Here is a 16743-nt window from a genome sequence, read left to right as displayed (position 1 = left end):
TGTGGATTTTTCCGTCTGTGGATTTTTCCGTCTGTGGATTTTTCCGTCTGTGTATTTTGCCGTCTGTGGATTTTGCCGTCTGTGGGTATTTTCGTCTGTGGGTTTTTACGTCTGTGGGTTTTGTCGCCTGTGGGTTTTGTCGTCTGTGGATTTTGTCGTCTGTGGATTTTGTCGTTTGTGGGTTTTTTCCTTCTGTGGTAGATTCGAGGTTTGCGGTCAAATGCAAAGCCGTAGGCCGATCGTTGGTGGTGCTGTGGGTGGGGTACCATGTGATGGTTAGGGCCAGCCAAAGTTTTCAGTGGTCACTTGTGGAGAAAACCACGAGTCCTCAGGTGTCGCTGATAATGAACTGGGAGCAAAAGCCCAGGTGTGCCCTCTAATTAGGGCCTGCCCCAGCCGGAAATGGGCGGGGCTGAAGGGCAAGATAAAAGGCATGCTCCCAGAAGCAGGAGTTAGAACAGAAGAAGAAGCAGTGAAGAGAAGAAGACGCCTGAGGAGAGGGATGGCAAGAGAGCTCAGAAGAAGAGCCATGTCCCCGTGAGAGAAGGCTCGCCGCAAAAGTCACTCTTTGCATGTGTTTGACAGTCTTGAGCGTTCGGCCTTTTGGGGCCCTTTGAGCAATATTGGAGAATGGCTGCCGAGGGCTGGTAGATTCGAGGTTTGTGGTCAAAGGCAAAGCCGTAGGCCGATGGTTGGTGGTGCTGTGGGTGGGGTACCATGTGAGGGTTAGGGCCAGCCAAAGTTTTCAGTGGTCACTCTTTGCATGTGTTTTGCAGTCTCAGTCGTTCGGATTTTGGGGCCCTTTGAGCAATGTTGGAGAATGGCTGCCGAGGGCCGGTAGATTCGAGGTTTGTGGTCAAAGGCAAAGCCGTAGGCCGATGGTTGGTGGTGCTGTGGGTGGGGTACCATGTGAGGGTTAGGGCCAGCCAAAGTTTTCAGTGGTCACTCTTTGCATGTGTTTTGCAGTCTCAGTCGTTCGGATTTTGGGGCCCTTTGAGCAATATTGGAGAATGGCTGCCGAGGGATGGTAGATTCGAGGTTTGTGGTCAAAGGCAAAGCCGTAGGCCGATCGTTGGTGGTGCTGTGGGTGGGGTACCATGTGAGGGTTAGGGCCAGCCCAAATTTTCAGTGGTCACTCTTTGCATGTGTTTGGCAGTCTCAGTCGTTCGGATTTTGGGGCCCTTTGAGCAATATTGGAGAATGGCTGCCGAGGGCCGGTAGATTCGAGGTTTGTGGTCAAAGGCAAAGCCGTAGGCCGATGGTTGGTGGTGCTGTGGGTGGGGTACCATGTGAGGGTTAGGGCCAGCCAAAGTTTTCAGTGGTCACTCTTTGCATGTGTTTTGCAGTCTCAGTCGTTCGGATTTTGGGGCCCTTTGAGCAATATTGGAGAATGGCTGCCGAGGGATGGTAGATTCGAGGTTTGTGGTCAAAGGCAAAGCCGTAGGCCGATCGTTGGTGGTGCTGTGGGTGGGGTACCATGTGAGGGTTAGGGCCAGCCAAAGTTTTCAGTGGTCACTCTTTGCATGTGTTTTGCAGTCTCGAGCGTTCGGATTTTGGGGCTCTTTGAGCAATATTGGAGAATGGCTGCCGAGGGCTGGTAGATTCGAGGTTTTTGGTCAAACCCACAGACGGCAAAAGCCACAGACGGCAAAAACCCGCAGACGGCAAAACCCGCAGACGGCAAAACCCGCAGACGGCAAAACCCGCAGACGGCAAAACCCGCAGACGGCAAAAACGCACAGACGGAAAAATGCACAGACGGAAAAATGCACAGACGGAAAACCCCACAGACGGAAAACCCCACAGACGGAAAACCCCACAGACGAAGAAACCAACAGACGGCAAAACCCACAGACGAAAAATCCCACAGACGGCAAAGCCCACAGACGGCAAAGCCCACAGACGGGGTTTGCTTCACAGGGAGTGTTTATTCCCAGGAGGGCAGGGCTTCATGCGAAGGGGGTGTGTATGACGGTGGGGTTGCCATTACAGGGGGTGTGTCCACATACAGGAGGACAGGGGCTTTATATAAAAGGGGTGCGTCCCCACCAAATGGGGCGGGGTTTGCATAACACAGAGGGTGTGTCCACTCAGGAGAAGGGGACTATAAGGAAAGGAGGTGTGTCCACAGCCAAATTAGGAGGGGTTGGAAGGTGGGACTTAACACAAAAGGGGCATGTCCACAGCAAACGGGGTCAGGGTTTTTAAATCACAGAGGGTGTGTCCACTCAGGAGAGCGGGGCTATAAGGAAAAGGGGCATTTGCACAGCCAAAGTAGGAGAGGTTTTCCATCACACTGTGTGTGTTTATTCCAAGGAGGACAGAGCTTAATGCAAAAGGTCGTGTCCACAGCCAAAGTTGGTGGGGATTGTATAAAACAGGGAGTGTTTACTCCCCTGAGAGTGGGGCTTAAGGCAAAGCGGGAGTGTCTGCACCCAAAGGGGATGGGGTTTGCATCCCTCAGAGGGTGTGTCCATTCAGGAGGGCGAGACTATAAGCCAAAGTAGGTGCGTCTGCACCAAAAGTGGGTTGGGTGTGCCCCACATGGGGGAGTGTCCATCTGAAAAGGGTGGGGCTTAACCTGAAAGGAGTGTGTCCCGACCCAAAGGGACATTTTTTCTGTCCCGCAGAACTGGAGTTAGATTTGTGGGGCTGCTGCCCCACAGCTTTCCAGGGGACCTGGCCTCACTGACCAGTGAGCATGACCCACAGCTGCCTGCCTGCCCCATAGATATAGCTGTGCCCCATAGAGTTCATCAGGTACGCTTGTTGGACCCTCCCTATGAAGTCTTATGCCTGGTGACATCACTGCACTTTTCCTAGGGCCAGGCTATGTAGTCTAGGTTTTGTACTACGCAGTGGAGTTTGAAGGATAAATCTAAGTAGAAGTATCTTTAACAAATAAAAAGTTTTAACTGTGTGTCCTTGTAGAACAGCAGAGGAGCAGGCTTGTGTGGAGTGCTGCAGGTTCCCAGGCACTCACTGACCCTGAAGAAGAAAAAAGAGCTGTTAATAACTTAAGGAATTTGCTATCTGGACGATGTTATGTCCTGAAACCCAGTACTTCTGGTGGGAACGGGTAGATAAGGTTTTTTATGTTTGTAGGAAGAGCACTTTGATGTGTAAATTGTAGATCAATCAATAGATATTGGGATAGTATGTAAGTCTTGTGAGCCACACCATCAACAATTCTGATTGTGCACAGCAATTGGAGTCTCTTCCTTCATGTCTTCAATCATGTCCTAATTAAAAAAGACTTGAAAATGTAGTGAAGGAACCCTATGGCTACAGGAGCATCCCAGCCCTGTGATGTGGCTTTCCTTGTTGACCATGGCTTCAGGTGCCAACCCCCCCCGAAAAATAAGTGGAACCATGTGTGGGGAAGGGCTTGGAGGGAGGGGTGGGATGTGGGGGATCTGAGGAGTCTGGTGCTGAAGAGATTGGCAGTGGCTGTTGTGATGCTCATTTGCAGCACTGATTGTGGCTTGGTTCCCTGCTGCCTTCTTGTCATTGTGGCCCTGTCCTTCTACTCCTCCCCCTATGGCTGTGGCCTTCTCCTTTTTTCCCAGGCCATCTTCTTTTTCTGTCTCTCTCTCTGTCTCTCTCTCTGTCGCTCTCTCTGTCGCTCTCTCTGTCGCTCTCTCTGTCGCTCTCTCTGTCGCTCTCTCTGTCGCTCTCTCTGTCGCTCTCTCTGTCTCTCTCTCTGTCTCTCTCTCTGTCTCTCTCTCATGCTTTTCTCTTGCCTTTTCTCTCTTTCTCTGGCTCTGAGCCTTCTCCCAGCTCTGCTGGGATTTTTGAGAAGCCTAAATGAACCTTTTCCTGCCTTCAGAGTGCCCTAGTGGGGGTGGGGGGCTGTGGTTGTGGGTTGTTGGCAGACCCTGGGGACTGAGCTCCCAGCTGTGGCAGGAGCAGGGGATGATGTTCTCTGAAGGGCTCCAGCTGGGGTTGGGGTAGCCCAGGTGTGGCCAGTCAGGTTGATGAGGGGGCTTTCCCAAAGGACTCTGGGGAGGGTATAGAAGCCTGCACCTCCACTCAAGGGCTCAGTCTGCTTGGCAGTTGTGGTGTGCTTGGAGCTCTTCAAGGTAAGAGGAGGAGGGCTGGGGGCTTTTGGCTGGTGCAGTGGTTGTTTCCTCCATCTTGGTATTTTTTGGTTCCCCAAGTGGTAATGCCTGCAGTGTTCAACTCTAGAATGAGAGGGAAAGGGGAACACCCAGGGGGTCTTTGGAGGAGTTCAGCATTCTCTAAGAGGTCAGTGTTTACTGATGTGGGACTTGCTGGTGGTACTGTTGGTTGGAATTTTTTCATGGCACCTGATGAAGAGGAACCCTGTGGCTACAGGAACATCCCAGCCCTGTGATGTGGCTTTCCTTGTTGACCATGGCTTCAGGTGCCAACCCCCCCGAAAAATAAGTGGAACCATGTGTGGGGAAGGGCTTGGAGGGAGGGGTGGGATGTGGGGGATCTGAGGAGTCTGGTGCTGAAGAGATTGGCAGTGGCTGTTGTGATGCTCATTTGCAGCACTGATTGTGGCTTGGTTCCCTGCTGCCTTCTTGTCATTGTGGCCCTGTCCTTCTACTCCTCCCCCTATGGCTGTGGCCTTCTCCTTTTTTCCCAGGCCGTCTTCTTTTTCTCTGTCTCTCTCTCTCTCTTGTGCTTTTCTCTTGCCTTTTCTCTCTTTCTCTGGCTTTGAGCCTTGTCCCCAACTCTGCTGGGATTGAGAAGCCTAAATGAACCTTTTCCTGCCTTCAGAGTGCCCTGGGGGGAGTAGGGGTGGTGGGCTGTGTTTGTGGATTTTTAGCAGACCCTGGGGATTGAGCTCCCAGCTGTGGCAGGAGCAGGGGATGATGTTCTCTGAAGGGCTCCAGCTGGGGCTGTGTTGCCTATCATTAGGCGTGGTGACCTGGTTCAGGAATGGTGAACTCCGTCCATCATGCTCACAGACACCAATGTGGTGGATAGGCAAAATGGCGTTTATTCACAGGTGATACAGCCTTATATAGCTTAAGCTTACGGAGACGTTCCTGTCGGCTTACATCACTATCTTACTACTGGTAAGAGAGAGAGGCCCTGTCTTCCCATGCAAGGCGATATCTTCTGACCACCAGGCCCTAGCTAGGCCCTACCTGACTACAGACTGGGGTAGCCCAGGTGTGGCCAGTCAGGTTGATGAGGGGGCTTTCCCAAGGGATTTTGGGAAGGGCAGTGGGGCCCAGGGTGTATAAGCCTCCACCTCTACTCTGGGGCTCAGTCTGCTCAGTGGCTGTGCTGTGCTTGGAGCTCTGTTGGGTGAGAGGAGCAGGAGTGGCAGCTTCTGGTGGGTGCGGTGGTTTGCTCTGTCTTGGTATTTTTTGGTTCTCCAAACGGCTGCAGTGTTCAAATCTGGAGTGAGAGGGTAAGTGGAACACTCAGGGGCTCTTTGGAGGAGTTCAGCGTTCTCTAAGAGGTCAGTGTTTACTGATGTGGGACTTGCTCGTGGTACTGTTGGTTGGAAATTTTTTCATGGCACCTGATGAAGAGGAACCCTGTGGCTACAGGAACATCCTAGCCCCCTGACGTGGCTTTCCTTGTTGACCATGGCTTCAGGTGCCAACCCCCCTAAAGATAAGAGGAACCAGGTGTGAGGAAGGGCTGGGCAGGGAGGGGGAAAGTTGAGAATTGCAGGAAAGGTGTTGGAAGTTAGTGTAGGGGAGAAGGCTGTCCAGGAGCAGCCCCCTTAGGCCAGGTGAAGGGACCAGGTTAGATTCCAACACGATGCAAACACGGGCAGGGCAGCTCCAGCCTTTGTGTGTTTTGGTGTGTAGTTTCTGCTGTTTCTTTGTTGTCTTAGAGCTTTCTACGGCCTTAGTGTCCTCGTTGTGCTCACAGAGCAAGTCTTGCACCTTGGGCACCATCCCTAGGGTCTAAAACACCTTATCAGCACATTCAGTAATGCTTTGTCTTGCATAACAAATTCACAACATGGAACAGTCTTGTGTATCGTAGCTTTCTCAAAGGTTGTCTTCTGACATGTTCTTCCTAACTCCATCAGAATCTCTAATTGTGGATTTTCTTAAACTGGGACCGGTTCCCTGTGTCCTTAGGTCTCGAATCCAGGCTTCTCATTTACCTGTCATCTAAGCTTAGAAAGTAGCTTCTTTAAAAGGCGATGTTGTTCGACACTCTTGGGGCCACAATGGAGCCTCCATGCGTCACTGTTGCATCCCTGGATGTCTTCCAGCCGAGCTGTCTTGGATCCTGGAATCATTCATCTTACTGTGAGTTTCCTCTTGAGGTCGAGTCTTGTGGTTTGCAGCGCTGTGTATTGGGTTGGCCTCAGTAGTGAGAGTTTGGCTTGGAGCTGTCCTGCCCACATTGTAGGGTCAAGGGCCCTTGGAAGAGTCTCAGAGGAATTGTCCATGTGTTGAGCAGCATTCCGTAGACCAAAGGTTGGTGGGCTGCAGGAGCAGTTATTTCTCAGATGTTGTATTGCTGTGGAAGGCATTCGCATCCCCTGCTTTTTGTGCTTTTTGGGAGCCCTCCAAACCTCATTTTGGCACCCCACAAGGCTGGCAGGCAGACGGGCGAGGGGCCAAGGTAAAGGAGCAAGCGGGAGGTGAATATCACAGTGGGCTGCCTGTTGTTTTAGGCATTATCTCGGCATGTGCTTTTCCTTTGACTTTTGCAGGTGCCACACAAAGCCACGGGTTGAGGAGCAGCCAGAGAAGGTGAGACGGTTGCGGGCCAGCTCATCCAGAGATTTTACTTCAACGCGGGTAAGTGTTTCCCTTTGGTTTTGCAGGAGCTGTGTGTGCCACCTTTGGAGGGGGAAGAGCGCTGGAGGTGAGACGGGATGGTAACGAGGAGGCTCGATCTCACAAGCAGAACAGGGCAAGTCGGGGGTTATGAGGAGCTTGTGGAAGAGGTTGGTATTTAGCTGATATCCTATTTCTGCTGGCATTGCTGTTTGTTATTGCAGATGGTGAGGAGGAACTTTGTGGTTTTGGGAAGATTCCAGTCAGCCGATGTGGGTTACTTTTCTGTCCAATGCTTCAGAGCCCCAGCCATTTGAAAGGTAAGAGAAAGGGAGGATGGTTGGGGAGGGTCTGTGTAGAGGGGTCAAGGTTAGGAATCGCTGGCTCAGGTTTTAAAGGTACTGTAGGGGAGCGAGCTGTTCAGAAGCGGTGCCCTTTGGGTGGTTGATGGGAGCCTGTCCCTCCCTGGCATGATGCTAGCAAGTTGCAGGAATTGAATGAGCATTGGAGGTGAGGTGGTAGTGCAGGGCTTGTGGAGCTAGTGTCTTCTCTCAAGCAGAAAAATAGTTTTGTGCCTTTTAGTTGCCCTGAATGATGAACCCTAACCCAAACCTGGAAAGCGTGGGTGAGTGGGACCCCGGAGGGCTCTTCTGAGAAGCTGGGCCATTTGGAAGAGAACGGGGCTGGCTGATGTTGGACTTACTGCCGAATATTCTGGTAGGTGTTTTGGTGTTGTGGTTATGTGTGTGTGTGTGGGTTTTTTGGTTCATTTTTTTGGTATTGTGGTGTGATTGTTTTTATTATTTTTTTTTTTTTTTAAATGCAGGTGGTGAAGGGGAACCTAGCAAGTTGAGGATTATCCTGAGCCGCTCCTATTTTTTTTTTCTGGGCTAACTATGGCTTTGGAATGCCAGTTCTCTGAAAGATAAGTTGAGGGCCCGGGGGGGGGGGGGTGGGGAGGGGCTGAGCAGAGGAGTCGAGGCTGGGAATTGCAGGTGGTGTTTTGAAGTTAGTGTAGGGGAGAGGATTGTCTGGGAGCAGCAACCTTTGGGTGGGTGAAGGGAACAGGTTACTTTTCAGTACGATTCCAGCATGGGCAGGGCAGCTCCAGCCTCGGTGTGTGGGGTTGTGTGATTTGTGTTGTCAGTCTTTGCTGTCTTAGAGCTTCCTCAGGCCTTGATGGTCCTCTGTGTCCTCACAGAGCAAGCCCAGCATCTTGGGCATCCTCCCTGGAAAGCCTTTCCTGATCAGCACGGCGCTAATCAGCAGCGTGTTATTCTGCACAACGAGTCTGAATTGCAGATCGGTCTCTTGACTTGGAAGTTTCTTGATGATTGTCTTCTGCAATGTCATTCTCAATTGCATTGTCATCTGATCTCTGTCCATCCAGTTTCCCCGAGGGGGACTCATTCCCCGCATCCGTGCGTCCTCAGGTCTTGAAGGGGGCTTTTCGGGCATCCGTCGCTTCATTCCCTCGCTTTGCAGACGCATCGCTGTAGGTCTTATTGCTCACAAGTCTTGGATTCCAGAGTCCTTCTTCTTGCTGCGAGTTTTATCTTGAGCTCAGGTCTTCTGACTCACATGGCTGTGTCTCATATTGGTCTGTGGGTGTGAGTGTTTGGCTTGGAGCTGCCCTGCCTGCTGTGTAGGATGAGGGGCTATGGGAACCGCCACAACCTGACTGACTTGGTGCTGAGCAGCTTTCCAGTGATTTGCTAATCCTGTTTTTCAGGTCCCAAGTGTCAATGACTAGCAAGAATCCGATGGAGGAGGAGAGGAGGCGGCCACCCAAAGGTTGGTTAGGGCGTGGAGTTGGTGGAAAGGTGCCCCCCTTGGCCACCTGACCACGTTATGGTTTGTTGTCATTTTGAAGGCGGAGGCGGCGAGCGAAGCGAGATACGGGCACCGGAGGTGGCTGTGGCAAGGTGAGCAAAGGCCGGTGGGCTGGAGGAGCAGTTATTCTCAGGGGTTGTAGTATTGGTTGGTCATGAACATCCCTTGTTCTTTGTGGTTTTTTTCAGGTACGCTCCTAACCTTGTTTTGGCACCCCAAAGAGATGGCAGGCAGATGGGTGAGAGGCCGAGGTAAAGAAGCAGGAGATGGACGTCACAGTGGCCTGGGTGTTGTTGGGGTCAATATCTCAGCGTGTGCCTTTTGCTTTGACTTTTGCAGGTGTCACACACAGTGCTGGAGTAACAAAACCATGTCTTGAGGAGCAGTTGGAGAAGGCGAGATGGCTGTGGGCTGGGTCAGCCATGTGTTAACGTTACCTCTGTTAAAGGTTTCCCTTACGTTTCAGGTGCTGTGCGTGCCACCTTTGGAACCGGATCAGCACTGAAGGTGAGCTGGGGTGGTAGAGAGTGGGTTCGTGGAGCTGGTGGCTACTGATCAGCAGAACAGTAACTCTTCCTCTTGGTCTTCTAGGTGTCCAAAGCAGTGGACGTTCAACCGGTTTGACACAGCATTCAAGTCTGGATCACGGAGGTGAGTGGAACTGGGTGGGGCTCTTTTGAGGTGGTGGGTGTAGTATAAGTGGTTGTTGATGGCTGAAGTGCACCTTATTGGTGACACTGTTTCTGATTTTCCTTTTTTTCTGGTTGCAGGTGATGAAGAGGAACATGCCTGTCAGACAGCGTGGTGTTTTGCTGGACATAGATCCAAAACCACCATCCCTCAGGAAGATAAGTTGAGGGACTGAACTGAAGTGCTGAGGTTGGGAGTTGTTGCAGAAGGGATGTTGAAGTTTTCTGAGCAAAGGCTGGTGTGGGCTGCCTGTTGATTGGGGCAATATCTCAGCATGTGGCTTTTGCTTTGACTTTTTCAGGTGCCACCCACTGCCTTGGAGGTACAAAGCCACGTGGAGAGGAGCAGTTGGGGCAGGCGAGATGGTTGTGGGCCAGGTCAGCCAGGTGTTTAATATCAATTCAGTTAAGTGTTTCTCTTTGTTTTGCCAGGGTTTTTTTGGTGTGGGGTTGGTTGTTTTTGTTGGGTTTTTTTGTGTGTTTCGTTTGTTTTATTTTGTTTTGTTTGTTTTTTGTCACCTTTGGAGCTGAGTGTTGGAGGTAAGCTGGGGTGGTAATTTAGGAGGTTCATGTATGTAGTGACTTCATTCAAGCCAAACAGTGGTTTTGTGTATTTTAGGTGCCCTTCATTGAGTCCTGCAGTGCCTAATTCTGTGATGAGCAGGTGGGTGAGACCTCACAGGACTCTTGAGAAGCTGGGTCTTCTCTAAGAGGTTGGTGCTGGCTCATGTTGGAATTTCTGGTGAAAATTATTGTGTGGTGATGTGGTTTTTTTGTTTGGTTGTTTTTTTCTTTTTCAGCAGATGATGAACGGGAAATGTGTGGCTGCAGGAACATCCCTGTGGATGGTTTTGTCTTTCTGTGATGACCATGGCTTTGGACCCCTACCACCAAAGATAAGTGGAGGGACTGGGGATGGGCAGAAGGGACAAAGCTGGGAACGGCAGGGAGTGGTTTTGAAGTGAGAATCGGGGAGAGGGTTGTCTGGGAGCAGCTTGTTTTGGTCAGGTGAAGGGGGCAGATGAGTTTACAGCATTGGTTTGGCCTGGGCAGGGCAGCTCCAGCCTTTGTGTGTGGTGGTGTGTACTTTGTGTTGTCTGTCTTGAGTGTTTTATAACTTCCTCATCCCTCAATGTCCTCTTTGTCCTCGCAGAACCAGTCCCTCATCTTGGGCATCATCCCTGGAAGGTCTTCTCTCATCAGCACAGTCCTAGTCAGCAGCATCTTTTTCTTTCATGACAAGTTAAACACGTGGATTATTCTTGCATCTGGGAAGTTTCTTGATGGTGGTATTCTGAAACACTTTTCCATATTAATCAGCATCTCTGGTCATGGATTTTCACAGAGGAGCACTTGTTCTCTGCATCCTTAGGTCTTGAAGCCCGGCTTGGTGGGCATCTGTTGCTTCAGCCCCTCGCTTCACAGCTGCATCGCTGTAGGTCATCTTGCCCAACAGTCTTGGATCCCAGAGATATTCTTCTTCCTCGGTGTTCTCTTGAGACCAAGTCTCATGATTTTCAGGGCTGTGTTTTGTAGTGGTCTGAGTGTTTGGCTTGGAGCTGCTTTTCCCAGAGTTACAGGTTTGGGGTTTTTTGGAAGAGCCCTAAAGGACTAGTCCAGCACTGTTGGGCAGTGTTCTAGTGCCTTGTGTATCACCATTTTTCAGATCCCATGTGACAAGGATGTACATGACAGAGCAGGAGGAGAGAAGAGCACCATCCAAAGGTTAGTTGGTGTTGGAGTGAAGGTCCCTCTCCTGGCTACCTGACCCCATTATGGTTTGTTTGTCCTTTTGAAGGTGAGAGCAGCCAAGGAAGCAGAATATCTGTTCCGGAGGTGGCTCTGGCAAGGTGAGCAAAGGCTGGCGTGCTGGAGGAGCAGTTATTTCTCAGGTGTTTTATTTTCGTTGAAGGCATTGGCATCCCCTGTTTTTTGTGTTTTCCAGGTGTCCTCCAAACCTACTTTTGGCACCCCACAAGAGTGGCAGGCGGATGGGTGAGAGGCTGAGGTAAAGGGGCAGGAGGTGGACATCACAGTGGGCTGCCTGTTGTTGGAGGCACTACCTCAGCACGTGCCTTTTGCTTTGGCTTTTGCAGGTGCCACAACCATCCTCGGGGGGACAAAGACACACATTTAGGAGTGGTTGGAGAGGGTGAGATGGTGGTGGGGTGGGTCAGCCATGTATTTTACATCAAGTCACTTAAACGTTTCCTTTTGTTTTTGCAGGCATTGTGTGTGCCACCTTTGGAACCGGATGAGCATCGAAGTTGAGTTGAGTTGGTAGTGAGGGGGTTCATGGGGCTGGTGACTTCTGATCAGCAGAACAGGAACTCTTTCTCTTGGTGTTTCAGGTGCCTCAAGCAATCGTGGTGATAGCGTTCAACTCTGGAACGAGAAGGTGCGTGGTATACCATGGGGCTCCCTTGAGGAGGTGAGTGCAGCAGAAGTACCGTGTGTTGGCTTAGGTGGGACTTGTGCCAGCGCTGTGGGTGATCTGTGGGTTGTGTTTTTTCCCTTTTTACGTATAGGGGATGAAGAGGAACTGTGCGACTGGAAGCGTATCTCAGTTAAACAATGTGGTTTTCATGACTGACCGTGGCTTTGTGTTGCTCTCGCTCTTGAAGATAAGTTGAGGGCCCAGGGGTGGGTGGGGAGGGGCTGAGCAGAGGAGTCGAGGTTGGGAATTGCAGGTGGTGTTTTGAAGTTAGTGTAGGGGAGAGGGTTGTCTGGGAGCAGCCCCCTTTGGGTGGGTGAAGGGAACAGGTTACTTTTCAGCATGATTCCAGCATGGGCAGGGCAGCTCCAGCCTTGGTGTGTGGGGCTGTGTGTTTTATGTTGTCAGTCTTGGTTGTCTTAGAGCTTCCTCAGGCCTTGATGGTCCTCTGTGTCCTCACAGAGCGAGTCCTTCATCTTGGGCATCCTCCCTGCAAAGCCTTTCCTGATCAGCACGGTGCCGATCAGCAGCGTGTTATTCCGCACGACGAGTCTAAATTGCAGATCGGTCTCTTGACTTGGGATTTCTTGATTGTCATCTTCTGAAACATCATTGCCAAGTGCATCAGCATCTGGACTCATTCCCCGCATCCTTGAGTCCTCAGGTCTTGAAGGCGGCTCCTCGGGCATCTGTCGCTTCGTTCCCTCGCTTTGCAGACGCATCGCTGTAGGTCTTATTGCCCAAAAGTCTTGGATTCCAGAGTCCCTCTTCTTGCTGCGAGTTTTATCTTGAGGTCAAGTCTTGTGACTCACGTGGCTATGTCTTTGTTCAGTCTGTGCCTGTGAGTGTTTGGTTTGGAGCTGCCCTGCCTGCTGTGTAGGATCAGGGGCCGTGGGAAGTGCCATTAACTGACCGACTCGGTGCTGAGCAGCTTCCCAGTGATCTGCATAATCCTGTTTTTCAGATCCCACGTGTCAATGACCATCAAGAAACAGATGGAGGAGGAGAGGAGGCCGCCATCCGATGGTTGGTCAGGGTGTGCAGTCGGTGGGAAGGTGCCTCCTTTGGCTGCTTGACCGCATTATGGTTTGTTGTCATTTTGAAGGCGGAAGCGGCGAGCGAAGCGGGATACGGGTACCGGAGGTGGCTGCGGCAAGGTGAGCAAAGGCTGGTGGGCTGGAGGAGCAGTTATTCTCAGGGGTTGTTTTATTGGTTGGTCACGAACATCCCTTGTTGTTTGTGTTTTTTTTCAGGTGCACTCCTAACCTCGTTTTGGCACCCCAAAGAGATGGCAGGCAGATGGGTGAGAGGCCGAGGTAAAGGAGCAGGAGATGGACGTCGCGGTGGCCTGGGTGGTGTTTGGGGCAATATCTCAGCGTGTGCCTTTTGCTTTGACTTTTGCAGGTGTCACACGCAGTGCCGAAGTGACAAAGCCACATCTTGAGGAGCAGTTGGAGAAGGTGAGATGTCTGTGGGCTGGGTCAGCCATGTATTAACATCAACTCTGTTAAAGGTTTCCCTTATGTTTCAGGTGCTGTGCGTGCCACCTTTGGAACCAGGTGAGCATTGAAGGTGAGCTGGGGTGGTAGAGAGTGGGTTCATGGAGCTGGTGAGTACTGATCAGCAGAACAGTAACTCTTTCTCTTGGTCTTTTAGGTGCCCAAAGCAGTGGTGGACACAGCATTCGACTCTGGATCGAGGAGGTGAGTGGAACTGGGTGGGGCCCTTTTGAGGCGGTGGGCGTAGTACGAGCGGTTGTTGATGGCTGAAGCGCGCCTTATTGGTGACACCGTTTCCGATTTTCCTTTCTTTCTGATTGCAGGGGATGAAGAGGAACGTGCCCGTCAGACAGCGTGGTGTTTTGCTGGACATAGATCCAAAACCACCATCCCTCAGGAAGATAAGTTGAGGGACTGAGCTGAAGTGTTGAGGTTGGGAGTTGTTGCAGAAGGGATTTGGAAGTTTTCTGAGCAAAGGCTGGTGTGGGCTGCCTGTTGATTGGGGCAATATCTCAGCATGCGGGTTTTGCTTTGACTTTTGCAGGTGCCACACAAAGCCACGTATTGAGTGGTCGGAGAAGGTGAGATGGTTGCAGGCTGGCTCATCCAGAGATTTTACTTCAGCTCGGTTAAGGGTTTCCCTTTGTTTTTGCAGGTGCTGCGCTTGCCACCTTTTGGAGCCAGAAGAGCGCTGGAGGTGAGACGGGATGGTAACGAGGAGGCTTGATCTGACAAGCAGAATAGGAATTGTGTCTCCTGGTGTTTCAGGTGCCAGAAGCGATGGTGGCCATAACGTGTGGAAGGAGAAGGTGAGCAGGGTGAGTCGGAGGTTATGAGGAGCGTGTGGAAGGGGTTGGTATTTAGCTGACGTCCTGCCGTTTGTTATTGCAGATGACGAGGAGGAACTTTGTGGTTTTGGGAAGATCCCCATCAGCCGATGCGGGTTACTTTTCTGTCCAGTGCTTCAAAGCCCCAGATGTTTGAAAGGTAAGAGAAAGGGAGGATGGTTGGGGAGGGTCTGTGTAGAGGGGTCAAGGTTAGGAATCGCTGGCTCGGGTTTTAAAGGTACTGTAGGGGAGCGGGTTGTCCAGCAGCGGTGCCCTTTGGGTGGTTGATGGGAGCCTGTCCCTCCCTGGCATGATGCTAGCAAGTTCCAGGAACTGAATGAGCATTGGAGGTGAGGTGGTAGTGCAGGGCTTGTGGAGCTAGTGTCTTCTCTCAAGCAGAACAATAGTTTTGTGCCTTTTAGGTGCCCTGAATGACGACGCCTACAGCATCCAACTCTGGAAAGCGTGGTCGAGTGGGACTTTGCAGGGCTCTTCTGCAAAGCCGGGACATTTGGAAGGGAATGGGGCTGGCTGACACTGGACTTATTGCTGAATATTCTGGTAGGTGTTTTGGTGTTGTGGTTATGTGTGTGGAGTTTTTTTCTTTGCTTGTTTTGGTGTGACTTTTTTTTTTTTTAATGCAGGTGGCAAAGGGGAACCTTGCAAGTTGAGGATTATCCTAGGCCGCTCCTGTCTATTTTCCTGGCTAACCACGACTTTGGAGAGCCAGTCCTCTGAAAGATAAGTTGAGGGACCAGTGGTGTAGAGGGGTCAAGGCTGGTGGGAGTTGTGTAGGGGAGAGGGCAGTCTGGGAGCAGGCTCCTTTGGTCAGATGAAGGAAGTGGGTTAATTTCTGATGCGATGCCAGTGTGGGCAGGGCAGCTCCAGCCTTGGTGTGTGGTGGCGTGTAGTTTGTGTTGTATGTGTTTGTCTTAAAGCTTCCTCAGGTCTTGATGTCCTCTCGGAGCAGGTCCCACATCTTGACCATCATCCCTGCAAGGCCTTTACTCATCAGCACAGTCCTAGTCAGCAGCAGCATCTTCTTGTGTGACAAGTTTGAAGTGTTGATAGGTCTTGATTCTGGGAAGCTTCCTGATGGTCATCTTCTGAAACATCATTGCCACCTGCATCAGCATCATCTCTGGTCATGGATTTTCCCAGAGTGGGACTTTATTCCCCACATCCTCGTGTCATCAGGTCTTGAAGCCCGGGTTCTTTGGCATCCCTTGATTCAGCCCCTCGTTTTGCAGTTGCATTGCTGTAGGTCGTCTTACCCAACAGTCTTGGATCCCAGAGATATTCTTTTTGCTTGGTGTTTCTTGAGATCACGTCTCATGATTTGCAGGGCTGTGTCTGGAGTTGGTCTGAGTGTTTGGCTTGGAGCTGCTCTTCCCAGAGTTTGCCGGAAGAGTCATAACTGAATAGTTCATCTATTGAGCAGTATTCCAGTGACTTGTGTATCACTGTTTTTCAGATCCCATGTGACAAGGATGTACATGAAAGAGCAGGAGGAGAGAAGAGCACCATCCAAAGGTTAGTCAGTGTTGGGTGTTGGAGCGAAGGTCCCTCTCCTGGCTACCTGACCCCATTATGGTTTGTTTGTCCTTTTGCAGGTGAGAGCAGCCAAGGAAGCAGAATATCTGTTCCCAAGGTGGCTCTGGCAAGGTGAGCAAAGGTCAGAAGTCTGCTGACTTCTGATCAGCAGAACAGGAACTCTTTCTCTTGGTGTTTCAGGCGCCCCAAGCAATCGTGGTGATAGCGTTCAACTCTGGAACGAGAAGGTGCGTGGTATACCATGGGGCTCCCTTGAGGAGGTGAGTGCAGCAGAAGTACCGTGTGTTGGCTTAGGTGGGACTTGTGCCAGCGCTGTGGGTGATCTGTGGGCTGTGTTTTTTCCCTTTTTACGTATAGGGGATGAAGAGGAACTGTGCGACTGGAAGCGTATCTCAGTTAAACAATGTGGTTTTCATGACTGACCGTGGCTTTGTGTTGCTCTCGCTCTTGAAGATAAGTTGAGGGCCCAGGGGTGGGTGGGGAGGGGCTGAGCAGAGGAGTCGAGGTTGGGAATTGCAGGTGGTGTTTTGAAGTTAGTGTAGGGGAGAGGGTTGTCTGGGAGCAGCCCCCTTTGGGTGGGTGAAGGGAACAGGTTACTTTTCAGCATGATTCCAGCATGGGCAGGGCAGCTCCAGCCTTGGTGTGTGGGGCTGTGTGTTTTATGTTGTCAGTCTTGGTTGTCTTAGAGCTTCCTCAGGCCTTGATGGTCCTCTGTGTCCTCACAGAGCGAGTCCTTCATCTTGGGCATCCTCCCTGCAAAGCCTTTCCTGATCAGCACGGTGCCGATCAGCAGCGTGTTATTCCGCACGACGAGTCTAAATTGCAGATCGGTCTCTTGACTTGAAAGTTTCTTGAAGATTGTCTTTAGCAATGTCATTCTCAATTGCATTGTCATCTGATCTCTGTCCATCCAGTTTCCCTGAGGGGGACTCGGTCCCCGCATCCTTGCATCCCCAGGCCTTGAAGGCAGCTTCTCGGGCATCCGTCGCTTCATTCCCTCGCTTTGCAGATGGATCTCTGTAGGTCTTATTGCCCAAAAGTCTTGGATTCCAGAGTCCCTCACAGGACAAGTAATATTGAACATCATCCCCATGGTGTTGAACACATTGAGTCATATCTGGATCCTTCTTTTTTTGCATCTTGCAAATTTCTTGATAGGCATCTTTTGTAATCTTC

At 51.1% G+C, this 16743-nt stretch overlaps 1 long non-coding RNA gene across 1 annotated transcript in view; it reads left to right on the top strand.

Annotated features, from left to right (window-relative positions):
- LOC139807126 (uncharacterized) overlaps positions 1 to 14482 on the top strand; it is a 165200-nt gene extending 150718 nt beyond the window's left edge. The window contains exons 2-5 of the long non-coding RNA XR_011730476.1: positions 6779 to 6819; positions 13955 to 13995; positions 14078 to 14173; positions 14436 to 14482. This is a non-coding gene — a long non-coding RNA (uncharacterized lncRNA). The remainder of the gene's footprint in view (positions 1 to 6778; positions 6820 to 13954; positions 13996 to 14077; positions 14174 to 14435) is intronic.
- The last annotated feature ends 2261 nt before the right edge of the window (positions 14483 to 16743 follow it).

The sequence above is a fragment of the Heliangelus exortis genome, chromosome 24 (assembly GCF_036169615.1).
Source record: "Heliangelus exortis chromosome 24, bHelExo1.hap1, whole genome shotgun sequence".
NCBI classification, from domain to species: Eukaryota; Metazoa; Chordata; class Aves; order Apodiformes; family Trochilidae; genus Heliangelus; species Heliangelus exortis.
This window is presented reverse-complemented; position numbering and strand designations above follow the sequence as displayed.